The sequence below is a fragment of the Tiliqua scincoides genome, chromosome 11 (assembly GCF_035046505.1).
Source record: "Tiliqua scincoides isolate rTilSci1 chromosome 11, rTilSci1.hap2, whole genome shotgun sequence".
NCBI classification, from domain to species: Eukaryota; Metazoa; Chordata; class Lepidosauria; order Squamata; family Scincidae; genus Tiliqua; species Tiliqua scincoides.
Window position 1 is genome coordinate 6390793 of NC_089831.1, and position 14209 is coordinate 6405001.

The 14209-nt window shown below is 51.6% G+C and overlaps 1 protein-coding gene across 4 annotated transcripts in view; it reads left to right on the forward strand.

Moving 5' to 3' along the window:
- Nucleotides 1–11068: 11068 nt before the first annotated feature.
- FGFR1 (fibroblast growth factor receptor 1) overlaps nt 11069–14209 on the forward strand; it is a 122391-nt gene continuing 119250 nt past the window's right edge. For all 4 annotated transcript variants that reach the window (XM_066639396.1, XM_066639397.1, XM_066639398.1 and 1 more), the window contains exon 1: nt 11069–11395. The gene's annotated coding sequence lies outside the window, so the exon portion shown is untranslated. The remainder of the gene's footprint in view (nt 11396–14209) is intronic.

The following is a 14209-nucleotide window of genomic DNA, read 5'->3' on the forward strand; positions in this document are numbered from 1 at the left end:
TATTCCTGATAATCCTTGGAGTGTGGAAAACAATTTGGAAGAGGGTCACCCCTGCAGGCTTCCCCCACTTTTCTCCAAGGTTAAGCATGTTCTGCAGGTTTTTGGAATGTTTTCAAAACCTGTGAGGTATGTTTGACTAGAGGCTTCTCCGGTCCAAAAAAAAATACAGGTGCGTGCCCTGGGGCAGTGGAAACATGTGGAAGCCACTGTCAGTTCTTGTAAAAGTGACTGCCCTACACCAGCCTCAAGTTCTTGATGGGTCAATTACTCATTATACTGCTGTTGCATCTATCTATCTATCTATCTATCTATCTATCTATCTATCTATCTATCTATCTATCTATCTATCTATCTATCTATCTATCTACCCACCCACCCACCCACCCACCCACTATTTTATACTGTCCTTTCTCCAAATACTGTCTTATACTGTCCTTACCTTCTTTTGAGGCCCTTCTTACCCCAGCAGTGTCTTTTCTAGTGGCTATCTGCTTGTGTTTTTGTTTTTTGTTTTTTTGCATCTTTTTAGATTGTGACCTCTTTTAGGACAGGGAGCCATTAGTTGTTGATAAGGCTGAGAGAGAGTGACTGGCCCCAAGATCACCCAGGAAGCTTCATGACTGAGCAGGGATTCGAACCTGGATCTTCCAGGTCTAAGTCCAATCCTCAGAGGGTTGTTGTGAGGACAAAAGGAGGAAAGGAACCATGAACGCCACCCTGAGCTCCTTGGAGGAAGGGTGGTATAAAAATGTGAAAAATAAATAACTAACAACAGCTCTGTACCCTGTATTTTCAGCTCTGCATTTTCAATGGCAGTTCAGCTAGGTTGAGCATCACCCACCTGAAATTGGCTTGTGACCCACCTAGTGGGTCCCGACTTAGTATTGGCAACCTTCAGTCTCGAAAGACTATGGTATCGCGCTCTGAAAGGTGGTTCTGGCACAGCGTCTAGTGTGGCTGAAAAGGCCAATCCGGGAGTGACAATCCCTTCCACACCGGGAGCAAGTGCAGTCTGTCCCTGGTCTGTCTCCCTGGCTATGGGCCTTCCTTCTTTGCCTCTTAGCCTCAGACTGTTGGCAAAGTGTCTCTTCAAACTGGGAAAGGCCATGCTGCACAGCCTGCCTCCAAGCGGGCCGCTCAGAGGCCAGGGTTTCCCACTTGTTGAGGTCCATCCCTAAGGCCTTCAGATCCCTCTTGCAGATGTCCTTGTATCGCAGCTGTGGTCTACCTGTAGGGCGCTTTCCTTGCACGAGTTCTCCATAGAGGAGATCCTTTGGGATCCGGCCATCATCCATTCTCACGACATGACCAAGCCAACGCAGGCGTCTCTGTTTCAGCAGTGAATACATGCTAGGGATTCCAGCACGTTCCAGGACTGTGTTGTCCGACTTACAGTTTGAGAAACACTGTGATATAATGTCATTAAGTAAAGGAAGCCCTATGGGAATCTCTGGAATTGCTTTCATTAGTCACCTGCAGATTGATGCCAACTCTTGGAGACTCCAGGCCAATTGTGAAAGTTTGACAGCCATTCTGGGGGAGGGGGCGACAGTCCGTCTCAGGGTGCTGGCAGGGACTTTTGTGGCAGGTCTAGGCCTTGAGCCTGATCCATCACCACCTCTGCTCCTGGGGTCTTGGAGGCAATGAAGATCCCTTTGGGGGGGGGGATGCACCTCTATAGTGATGAGCCTCCTGTTCTCTGCTGCTATGATGTGTGGCAGACAATTGTAGGAAGACAGGGAGGGCAGCATTCTGACAGCCAAACTGGTTGCAAAAGGCATGGGGCACATGTGGGTGTAGCTAGATGGATAAGCTGTGTTACTGGGGAGGGCAGTGGCATTGCCTCGACAGGCTTAGGATACGGTGGTTGTTGTCTGTCCCCCCCCACACACACACTCATATGCTGGTGACGCACGGGGCACTCACCTCTTCTGCTCAAATTATATGGAGAGGGAATGGGACCTGCCTTGAGCGAAAGGCTTTGGAGAAAGGCCATGGTTCTGTGGCAGAGCAGCTGGTTTGCATTCAGCTCCATCCCTGGCATCTTCAGTTAGGGCTGCCTGAAACCTCAGGAGCTGCTATGTCAGTGCAGACCACCTGGACCTACACAGAGGAACCAATGGGCTGACTCAGGATATGGCCACTTCATATGTATGCATGGATGTGTGGCTGGGAGCCATTTGTACGTTCTGCATCAGACTCCAAAATGACTTCTAGCTGAGCAGGCAGAGCTTAATTTGTGCCAGAGCTGAGGCTGCCAGCTCAGAAAGGGAAGATTCATGGGATGCCTTTGAAATCCTGGATGACGTGGCCGCTTCTCCTGCCTGTTCTGCCTCCAACCTCTGTCTCTCAATGTGGTACACCTGGAATCGAGCTCCCTCTGCAGCAGGTGGGCTAAGGGACCTTGGGAGACGGAGGGCCTAATCCTACCCAACTTTCCAGCACCGGTGCAGCTGCAATGCAGCCCCAAGGTAAGGGAACAAATGTTCCCATACCTTGTGAAGGCCTCTGTGACTGTCCCGGTACCCCAGGATGGAGCACAAGCCCCACTGACACAGTTGCACTGGCACTGGCAAGTTGGATAGGATTGGGACCTGAGTTGCCCGCTACCTTGTCAAGCACCTCTGCAGCTTCCCTGCATTTCAGTGGGACTCCTCTCCTTGGTACATGTTTGATGCTGTGAGCTTGCAAGTGGCCAGGGCGAAAAAAGAGTGTTAAAGCCTCATTGGTGATTTTCATAGAACCATACAGGTGAAGGTGGACCATGAGGCCATCTAGTCCAGCCCCCTGCTTGAAGGAGAAAAGTCCTCCTAGAGCAGTGGTTCCCAAATTGTGGGTCGGGACCTACCAGTAGTCAGATTTTTGGTGGGTTGTGAAATTGACGTGCTGATATCTGACAAGGAAAATGTCTTGAGCCCCATGGAAAGCAAAACTGAGCCACTCATGAGTAAGTGCCTGGGCCTCAGTCCACTGCCAAGTGGAATGAAGGCCACTAGAATGGCCCTGATCCAATGAATGTGGAACTCAATAAATGCTCCAGAAGGTGATCCCACCCCCGTTGTTCAAGGGATAAAAACAGACTTGATCAGCCGGTAAAGTGAAACTTTTTTTAGTCTCATAAAGCTAGGTGGGTCCTGATAGGGTATTGTTTTTAAAAGTGGGTTCTCGTGCTAAACAATTTGGGAACTTGAAACAGTAGTTCCCAAACTGTGGGTTGGGACCTACTGGTGGGACATGATTTTTGGTGGGTGATGGAAAGATCCTTTCCAAAGGGTGATGGAAAGATCAGATAACTAATTGCCTCAAGTCCTGAGGCTATTCAAAAATCAGATACTGTAGCTGCTAATGACCCTGCAGCAGTGGCGTAGCTAAGGGGGTGCAGGGGGTAGCAGTTGCACCGGGCATCAAGCTTTAGGGGGGCAATCAGCTGAACTTGACACTAGTGACCAGAATTGTAAAAATCTTGGTATGTATGAATAATACCATCATGTTATATTTCATTGGAAAGGTAATTTAATGTAGAATGCAATGCAACAAACTGCACTGGAATACCTGTATTCTATCCAAAGGTATGGCCAATTAACCGGAAAATGAAAACACAACTGCCTTGTGGAACAAAAAGTGGATTTGCTTAACTCCAAACTGACCTGTGAGACTGATTGTTCTGTGTGCCAATGAAATGTTGTTATGACACAGCATGGAACCAATAACTTTTTCTTTATTTAATTAATTAAATTTGATTTATTTATTTAATTAAATTTGATATTTTTTCCATGCGGGGGGGGGGGGCTACAAAATCTTTGACCTCAGGTAGCAGATATATGCCTTAGCTATGCCACTGACCGGGGGGGAGGCAGCAGAGCAAGTGGGTGGTGAGTTGCTGGGGGGAGAAGGTGGTTTCCTCCCAATTTTCACTTTTTAAAAAGCCCGGGTGTGATGTTACTTCTGGTTGTGACATCACTTCTGGGGCAACATTTTGAACTTGGCACCGGGCTACACGATCATTAGCTACGCCACTGCCCTGCAGAGAGCTCAGCTCCTGCAGTTTACAAGATAGCTGCTAAGGGCCCCTGCAAGGAGCTGAGCTCCTACACTTTGCAAGCTTTTGTAGATATAGGGAGATAAATGTTTGAGGCTCTTTTTTCTGGTTATTACTACTAATAAATAAATAAATATTATTTTGTTCTGGACCTCCTTTTTTTAAAAAAAGCTATTAAACCTAGGTGGGCCCTGATAGAATGTCATTTTAAAAAGTGGATCCTAGTGCTAAAAAAAATTTGGGAACCACTATCCTAGAGCATCTCCCAAAGGTATCTGCCAAGCCTCTACTTGAAGACTTCCTCTTCCCATCAGTACTCACTTCCATTGCCATCCTACTCTAGAGCCTGCTTGCGCAATGCACAATCCTTCAGAGCAGAGCAAGCATCTTTCAATGTATCACAGGAGCCAATGCTTCTATTTCTGGCCCCTGCGCTCACATTCTTCCTCTCTCCAGACTGGTATTTATTGGATCCTATAAAGCAGAGGCCAATTTGTGAAGGCAGGAGAAAAAAAAAAACACAACACTATCACCAGGGGCCAATTGGCAAGGACACACACAGCTTGGCAAGGAAGCGCATGAGTTAATGGCTCTGGTTACTTTTTGACACATTGCTTCTTTTGGCTCCAGTTTCACAAGAGGGTGCGGGTTTTCTGGGGTGACTGATGGGGCATATAGGTTCATACAAGTTGAGATCTCATTGTGCCTACCATTCAAAGGAACAGCCTTTGGGAAAACGGTCTGCAAGTGGCAACGAACACAAATAAACACGATCTGCTTGTGGACAGGGGTACGTTGCTTCACACTCCTGCTTAAGGATGGTCCCAAAACTCCCAGGCCCTGAGATGGCACCAGTGGCATCGCTAGGTTTGCATCACCCAGTGTGGGAGGCCAGCATGTTGCCCCTATGAGGGACCTCTTGCCCTGCAGTGGGCTGGTCAGTGCCACCCCGGGTGGTGGGCATGATGTACCACTGCCCTGTTCCCACTGGTTTTTTGGCTATAACTATTGATGGAATAGAGATATTTCAACCCAGTTTGTTTCAGTGCATTCTGCATGAAATCACGCATCATTTGATATATAACATGATGGTATTATTCAAAAATAAGATTTTTAAAAATGTTGACCAGTAGTGGTGTCACACCCCACCCCCGTGCGCGTCATCCAGTATGGCCTGCACCTCCCACATCTCCTAGTGACACCACTGGATGGCACGCCAAATGCTGCATTGTCATTGTCCCCCCCCCCCATTGTGCCAAAAACAGCTCCCCCTTACCCGACGGCATACCACTTATTGCTTCCGTAACTCCTCCTTCTGCTCCCAACATTTGAAACCGAAGAGCGGCAGTGTGGAAGAAGTGTAGAGGAGAAGAAACTGGTGAGCTGGAGTGTATCCAGTGCTGTTGCGCTCTTCTTTTCTACACCCCCTCTTCTTTTCCAAATCTGGGGAAGAGGAGTAGTGGTGGTGGGTGGGCACCTCCCACCCACACACTTCTCAAGGGGAACTCCGTGGGTTGGAGTGAGTCCATCTGACACTCTTGCCAGATCCACCACTCAGATATACGTGATGCCTCTAAAATTCTGGATGAGGCAGTGGCAAACACAGACCTGTGTCCTTCCTTTCCCATCCATTCCTCACCTGTTGTAGGACCAGGTAAGGAAGGTGGGAGAAGCTATACTTACAGAGTCTTCTGCTGCTTCAATGGCAGGGCTGGCCCAAGACTTCCTGGCATCTCAGGCAGCGTGCCAAATGCTGCCCGCTTTACCTGGCGATGTGCCAGCCTCTGTTCCTCCCAGGACTGGAAAAAGAAGAGGCAGAAGGAGCAGAAGAGGAAGCATGGAGAAGAGAAGAGTGGTGGGCTAGAGTTTCTTTGCTTCGTCTTTGACCCTCTAGCCCAGCACTCTCCTCTCCTTTACCCTTTCTCCTCCATTCTGTCCCCTTCTTCCTCTTCCAATCCAGGGGGTAGTAGTAGTAGCAGTAGTAGTAGTAGTAGTAGTAGTAGTAGTAGTAGTGAAGGTAAGGGCCTAATCCTATCCAACATCCCAGCACCGCAGAAGCCACAATGCAGCCCCAAGGTAAGGCAACCAACATTCCCTTATCTTGAGGAGGCCTCTGTGACTGCCCACCCTATCACAGGATGTAGCGCACACCCTATTGACACAGCTGCATCAGCACTGGAAAGGTGGATAGGATTAGGCCCTAAGTAAGCAGACAGAGGTGGGCACCCTCTCCGTCTTCTGCCTCATGAATGGACCAATCTTGTTCAAGGGTGATTGAGGCATAACATACATAAGAGCATAAGAAGAGCCCCGCTAGATCAGGCCAAAGGCCCATGTAGTCCAGCTTCCTGTAACTCATAGTGGCCCATCAAATGCTTCAGGGAGCACACAAGACACAACCTTGGTCCTGGTGCCCTCCCCTGCATCTGGCAATCTGCAGCAGCCTACCTCTAAAACCAGGAGCTTGCACATACCTACCATGACTTGTAACCCGTGATGAACTTTTCCTCCAGAAATTTGCCTCTTAAAGGCATCTAGGCAAGATGCCATCACTACTTCCTGTGGCAAGGAGTTCCACAGATTAGCAAGCAGTTCCACCCATCTCCATGCTTGTTCAGGCATCCCCATTCTGCTGCTCTGAGTGATGCCAGAACCTGCTATTAGAGGCAGCCATCTGGTCTGACCTGACGGGCAAGTAGATGGTAACGTGACTGGCTCCAAGTTTACAAAAGGGGTGGGGGTAATTAGACAAAGTAATTAGATGGAGCAAAAATTGGCTGTCTTGGTTCTCGCCAAAAGCCTCGAAGAATCAGAATCTGCTTTTATAGCCAGCTTTTACGGTATCTGGTCTGTACTTGCCTATTGATTTTTTTCCCCTTTCTTTAATGGAGGAAAGGAAATAACCTCTGCCAAATAAAAACCGCAGTATTGGCTCAGGAAACACTTTTCATATATACTTATATATATATATATATATATATATATTTTCCAGGCACTGGCTGTGGGTGGGGCAAGATGGCTGCCAGTTTAACATTCCTGTGTAAGGAATTCCTGATTAGGAACCATCTCTCTTCAACCGCTGCATCATGTCTCACAGCAGGGCATTGGATCCGAAAGGTGGCTTCACCCGTTCTGTTTTGGACAACCACGCAGTCAGATGGAAACTCAATAACCCTGCAAGGGGAAGGGAGGGGTGAAAAGCACCAAGGTCGAAATCCCCTGCACTCTTAGGGCCCAGTCCTATCCAACTTTTCCAATGCCGGTGCCCCAAAGAAAAGGAACAAACATTCCCTTACCTGTAGGATGCAGTCCATGCCCTGTTGGCACGGCTGCATCAATGCTGAAAAATTGGATAGGATTTGGCCCTTAGATGAGATCGATCCCATTAAATTCGGGCGGCCTTCCTCCAACTGATCAGGCACAGGAGCAGGGCTATCAGGACTAACAAACCATCAGTGGTCACCCACTCCAACCCTGTGCCCTCTGGTTGGCCACCTTCAGTCTCAAAAGACTATGGTATAAGCCTACAGCACCTGGTATTCCCCGGCGGTCTCCCATCCAAGTACTAACCAGGCTTGGCCCTGCTTAGCTTCCGAGATCAGACAAGATAGCAAACTTGTTTTCTGTACTAGAGCTCAAGTGCTGGAGCATTAAGGACAATAAAAAACACTGTGACTTGGAGTATGTGCAAAGTGCTTTCCTTCTGTCCACAGACAGTCTCTATGTGCTTGAGGTGGATACCAATGGGAGTTACCTCCCCCTCCCTTGGCAAACAGCAGCTGTTGGGGTCCCTGTCTTGAGACCATGGCAGGGGTTAGGGTGAAAGGCCTCTCCTACTGTAGCATCCCAGTTCAGGTAAGCAGAAATCTCGACCTGCAGCCTTATTGAGGATTCACCTTCTAGACATGGGTGGGAGTCCCCTCCATCAGGGTGCACAGGTAGTGACCCTACACCCACTTGGGCTGCTATCTTATACACACTTCCTTGGGAGTAAGTCCCATTAACCTCAACAGCACTTACTTTGGAGTAAATACACATTGGATTGTGTTGTTAGGCTGCAATCCTATACTCACTTTCCTGGGAGTAAGCCCCATTGGACACAATGGGACTTACTTCTGAGCAGACATGCATAGGATTGTACTCTTACTGTCATGCATCAGTGTAGCTAACCAACCAAGGGCCTGATCCTAAGCCAGGACGCTGCTGGCAGCCAGCAAGTTGTCCTGGCAGCTGCCATTGTGCAAGTGCTGTAAGGCCTCAGTGCCCAGAAGTCATGCACTGTGGGTGCTCCAGTCAGTAAGTGTTCCTGCTGGTCAGTGGTATGGCCTTTGGGCAGGGCAGGGGAAGGCAGAACTGGGTGGAGGGAAGGTGGACTGAGGGAAGGATCAGGTCAGATGGGGTGGGGACAGCTGCAGAGTCTGCCACAGAAGCCTGTGCCTGAAAGGCCAACACTGGCTTCCTTAGTTGTGCACCCACTAAACAGCCAGCGCAGATTCGAGGAGACCCATTGCTGAATGTGGAGCATGACATGGGGTACTAAAGGAACAACCACCATTCCCTTATCCCAAGGAGACTCTGGCGGTTGTCCTAGCCCCATAGGATACAGCACTGGCCATTTCAGCACCACTGTACTGCCAGGGCATAGGGCTGGGCCATAAGGCTGCAAACTTTCCTGGGAGCAAGCCCCACTGAACACAATGGAATTTACTTCTAAGTAAACATAGATAGGATTGTGTTGTAAGAAGTATATCGGGGCTCCTCTGGTTCAGATCTCATCTTTGCCAAGTCATCTCGGCCTCAGTCTTCCTTATCTGCAGTATGGGGTTGTTGGCATCCTTCAGTCTCGGAAGACTCTGGTATCGCGCTCCGAATGGTGGTTCTGGAACAGAGTGTCCCCTACAGTGCGCGAAGCCTGGGTAAAGTAGGTATGGAGGATAGACTGTTTCCCATGCAGCAAATCCCCCCTCTCCACGTCACCGAAATGGTCCAATGGAAAGGCAGAGGCCAATACGGTTGGTTCCAGGGGCGTCCCAGGAGTTGCCAGAACGTGACTGTGTTCAGCCATGAACTGCCTCAGGGACTCCAGCTCCGGATTTTGGTATGGGGTTAATATGCTACTTATTCACCTTACAGGCTTGTAAGCTCTCCATGGAAGAGAATGAGACTGCACCCTACAAATGCCCACCTATCCTTATATTGGGGCCATCCCATGTGTGCCACAAGTCAAGTCCCTGCCTCAAGTCAGGTAACAATCTAAAAACCAGACACTGAAGAGGCCTCAGAGGGTGCACTACTTGTGAATCAGCTCCACAAGCCCACCCCACACTGCATTCACTGGGGCTCCCTTCTGAGTAAAGGAACATGGGGGGGGGGGAATCCTTTTGGGAGGGTCCACTAAGCCTCTGCTCACTTAAACTGCAACCCCAATTCACACCTACCTGAGAGTAGGTCCCATTGAACTCAATAGGACTTACTTCTGAGTAGACATGCAGAGGCATGGGCTGTGTTAGGCTGCAATCCTATCCGTGCTTTCCTGGGAGTAAGCCCCACTGGCAATAATGGCATTTACTTCTGAGTAGCCATGTCGAGGCTTGGGTTCTTACTTGAGAATACGCCTCCCCTCATAAAATTCACCAAGGTTCATTCCAAGTCACAGCCCAATCCTACTCATGTCTACTCAGAAGTAAGTCCTATTGTGTTCAGTGGGGCTTACTCCCAGGAAAGTGTGGCTAGGATGGCGGCCTAAGCTGATGCAGGTATACTCAGAAGTAAACCCCAGTGCGTTTAATGGGGCTTCCTCCCAGGGAATTGCGGCTAGGATGGCACCCTGAGAGGATACAGGTCTACTCAGAAGTAAGCCCCGTTGTGCTCAGTGGGGCTTCCTCCCAGTGGCTAGGATCGCAGCCTGGCTTTCCAAGCCTATACAGGTCTACTCAGCCCTTTGTGCTCAATGGGACTTCCCCCCACGAAACTGTGGCTAGGATGGCAGCCTCAGCCGATGCAGGCTTACTCAGAAGTAAGTCCCGTTATGTTCCATGGGCTTACTCCCAGGAAAATGTGGATAGAGATAGCCGCCTGGCAGCCCAGTCCAATGCATGTCTACTTAGAAGTAAGTCACATTCTGTTCAATGGAGCGTATTCCCAGGACAGTGTGTCTAGGATGGAAGCCTGGGCTGACATCTTAGCCACACTTTCCTGGGAGGAAGCTCCATTGAACACAACGGGCTTGCTTCTGAGTAGACCCGCATCGGCTCAGGCTGCCATCCTAGCCACACATTTTCAATACTAGGATGTCAGCCTAAGCCGATACGGGTCTACTCAGAAGAAAGCCCCGTGGCGTTCAATGGCGCTTCCTCCCAGGAAAGTGTGGCCAGGATGGCAGCCTGAGCCGATGCGGGTCTACCCAGAAGTAAGCCCCGTTGTGTTCAGTGGGGCTTACTCCCAGGAAAGTGTGGCCAGGATGGCATCCCAAGCTGCTGCAGGTCTACTCAGAAGTAAGCCCCTTGCGTTCAGTGGGGCTTCCTCCCAGGAAAGTGTGGCCAGGATGTCAGCCTGAGCCGTTGCAGGTCTACCCAGAAGTAAGCCCCGTTGTGTTCAGTGGGGCTTCCTCCCAGGAAAGTGTGACCAGGATGGCAGCCTGAGCCGATGCGGGTCTACTCAGAAGTAAGCCCGGTTGTGTTCAGTGGGGCTTACTCCCAGGAAAGTGTGGCTAGGATGGCAGCCCGAGCCGATGCAGGTCTACTCAGAAGTAAGCCCCTTGCGTTCAGTGGGGCTTACTCCCAGGAAAGTGGCCAGGATGGCAGGCCGAGCCGACGCGGGTCTACTCAGGAGCGAGCCCCGCGGCGCTCAGGGAAGCGGCTGGGGGTTGCCGGGGGCGCCTCCCGGGGCTGCGCGCTGCGGTGCGGTGCGGTGCGGGAGCGAAGGAGGCGCTGGAGGAGGAGGAGAGCCGGCGGGCGGAGCGAGCGAGGAGGGGCCGGGCCGGGCTGGCGCTGGAGGTGTGGGAGTGACCGCGCGCCTGGCTGCGGGAAGGACTCGGGCACCCCCGGCTGCCGGAGCGGGCGAGCAGGACAGGCGCTGCGGAGATCGAGCCAGCCTAGCCGGCAGCGAGCGCAGCCTGCCCTGGACGCGCCCCCAGCGATCCCGGCGCCCGCGGAGGTTGGGGGTGCGGGGGCTGCGCCCCCCTCTGCCCCCGATGTGAGCGGCGCGCCCATTGTTCCCCGGAGGGCTGGATCCTCTCCTTCCCGCGGCCAGCCAGCCGCCCTCATCCGCGGGGACCTGCCTGGGCGTCGCAGGCGGGGGGGTCCCGGCTCGCACCCCCAGCCGTCCTCGCTTCCCGGAGCCGGCCCGGCCAGCGCGGTGAGTTCCCCTCCCGGGCGCCCAGTGGTGGGACAAACTTTCCCCAAACTTTCCCGGAGGCTGCCTGGGGGTGGGGGGTGGGGGGTTTCCCCATGCAGCGTGGGGGGGGGGATGCTGCAGGCCCCCCTTCCCCTCCTTGAGTGGTGATCTCCCCCCCCAGGAGATTTTCCCTGCGGCCCCCCCAATACTAAAAGCTGGCCAACTTCCCGCTGCTTTCCCAGCCGCAGCTCAGGTTCTCCATCGCCCCCGGCGTTGGGTGCCTGGCGGTGCAGCAATCGTGGCTGCTGCGGGAACAGCCAGCCTGGTTTGGATAACACCCCCCCCACACACACACACACACTCCAAGGGAGGGAAGAGTGGATTTGCTGGCGCAGGGCTTCGTTCTTGGGTGGGGGGGGGAGGCTCACCCCCCCCAAGCTGTGGGTCTGATCAGCCACAGACCCACCTGTGGGGTGGTGGTGGGGGAAGATGAGGTCCTTTTCCCGCGTGGGGGTGTGTGTGAACAGACAGAAGAAAAGGTGCCTGGACTCCTTTGTCATTTAGCATGTCATTAGGCTGTGGAACTCCTTGCCACAAGATGTGGTGTTGGCACCTGCCTTCGATGTCTTGAAAAAATGGGATTGGGCAGATTTCTGGAGGAAAAGGTCCAGCATAACAGGTTACAAGCAGTGATGGGTATGTGCAGCCTCCTGGTTTTAGAAGGGGGGTACCTCAGAATGCCAGGTGCAAGGGAGTGGCACATGGATGCAGGGATCTCATTGTCTTGTGGGCTCCCGGAGGCATCTGGTGGGCCACTGGGAGATGCAAGAAGCTGGTCTAGATGGGCCTCTGGCCTGATCCAGTTGGGTTCTTTTTAGAATCTTATGTGTTTGGGGGTACACACCCCCTTCTTGGTAGGTTGCCCACTGCCACTGTCTCTTGTAAAGGCACTGCAGTCAGGCTGGTTCTGCCTCCACACCCCCTAGCTGGAATGGGGGGGCTTCCTGTTTCCCACCTTGCGCTTGGTTCTCAAATTTTTTGGCTTTCAAAAAATGTGAGAAGTGCTTGGGCTCCTCTCAAGCCTCCTCTCCTTTTGATCCTGCCCTTGAGTGGCGGAGGGCAGTCTTCACATGATCAGAGATGCTCTTGGTGAACATTTCACCTGTGTTTTGGACCTGTATGGGGAGGAACCATTCTGAGGGTCCTGCCTTGGTAGTCTCTGCTTTGAAAAATTAAACTGTTAAGGTAGCTTATGGCTGAAGTGGGAATGAGGATATCTGCTGAAGTTTTTTTACATTTAACCCTTTTTGTTCCCAATGAAAATGAAGCCCAAAACTGCAATTCTATGCATATTTACAAGAGAGTAAGCTCCATCGAACACGATGGGGGTGTATTCCTGCATAGGCATGCACCGGATTGCACATGAGATACGTGCAGCTATGTGTGCTCGTCCCTTCTTCCCCTCCCCATTTCTCTGGTCTCTCCCACTGTCAAAATCTAGTTTGTAAACTCACTGAGAGGGACAGACAGGGCTGGTCCATTCATGGGGCTGACTGAGGCAGGTGCTTCAGGCGGTGGATGGGCCAGGGTGGTGCCCAACCACTTCCATTGCTCCTCCACCGTGCTCTGGTCCACTGCTCTCCCTCTTCTGCTGTATTCTGAATCTAGGAGGCAGGAGGCTGAAGGAAAGCAGAGGCGTTTCGGCAGGCTGCTAGATTAGGGGGGTCAGCAGTATTTGGCCCATCACCTTGGGTGTTGGGAGATCTTGGGCTGGCCCCCGAGGAAAGAGATTTACCTCTTTAAGCCCATTTAACTTAGTGAATCACCTTGCCCATCATTGATGCTGCTTAGAGGTTGGTGGCCATTATTGAGGGTATCAGTGAGCAGTTATTATTCTGGGGTGACGCTGCTAAACTGGGCATTTTAAAGTGGTGTCTTATATTTAGCAGGGGGAGAGCAATTGTCCCTCTTCGCCCCAGCCCGTTGCCTTTTCCATTGGCTGTTGCTGATGGCCTCTTTTGCCATCCTTTGTCGATTGCAAGCCCTTTGGGGACAGGGAACCTTGATTGATGAGCTGTGGAAACAGCTCTGCAAACTGCTTTTTCTGGTTGAAAAGTGCCGTATAAACATTCTTAATAGTAATCGCCCTGAAAATCAATGTGCGCTCTTAAGGCAGGGCTCGGCAACCGGGAACCCTAAGAGTGGGAGCTGCCCTCCCTCTTAGTTGCCCACCCAGAGGCAAGAGGGGTGTGTGGAGGGGGATGTTGTTGTGGCCCTGGGGCACTAGCTGCCCCCAATCCCTTCCCTTGTGAAAGTTGTTGCTGGCTGGCTCAGTTGCTCAACATGGCTGTGCTCACAACTTGTGTTGATCTGACAAGCGGACTTTGTGGCACACGGGCGACTGTTCAAGTTTCAAATCTGTTTGTCCCAAAAAGGATGAAGTGGGGGTGGGGAGAGCAGAGTCTGTGTTTACACATGGAGGCATCCCGCTGCCCTCTGATGCCAGCCTGTCCTCTTCCTTTCCCTTGACTGAGAAGAAGGAATGCACTCTTCTCCCTGCTGTCTTCTTTGCGCCAGGCCTGGCTTCAAGTGGGAGCTTTTGCCCAAATCAGAGTGAATATCTCCGCTTGTTGAATTATTTGCAGTCTTGTTTGGTGTGTGTCTTTCCCCTCCATCTGTCTCCAGGCTGTTCCAGAGCCGGGAGAATGTTGTTTTTCCATGCCCAAAGAGCAAGGAGTCTCACGGCCCCTGGAAAACCTATCAGATTCATTATGAGATAAGCTTTGGTGGCCGAGAGCCAACTTAGGGCCCAATCCTATCCAGCTCTCCCACGAA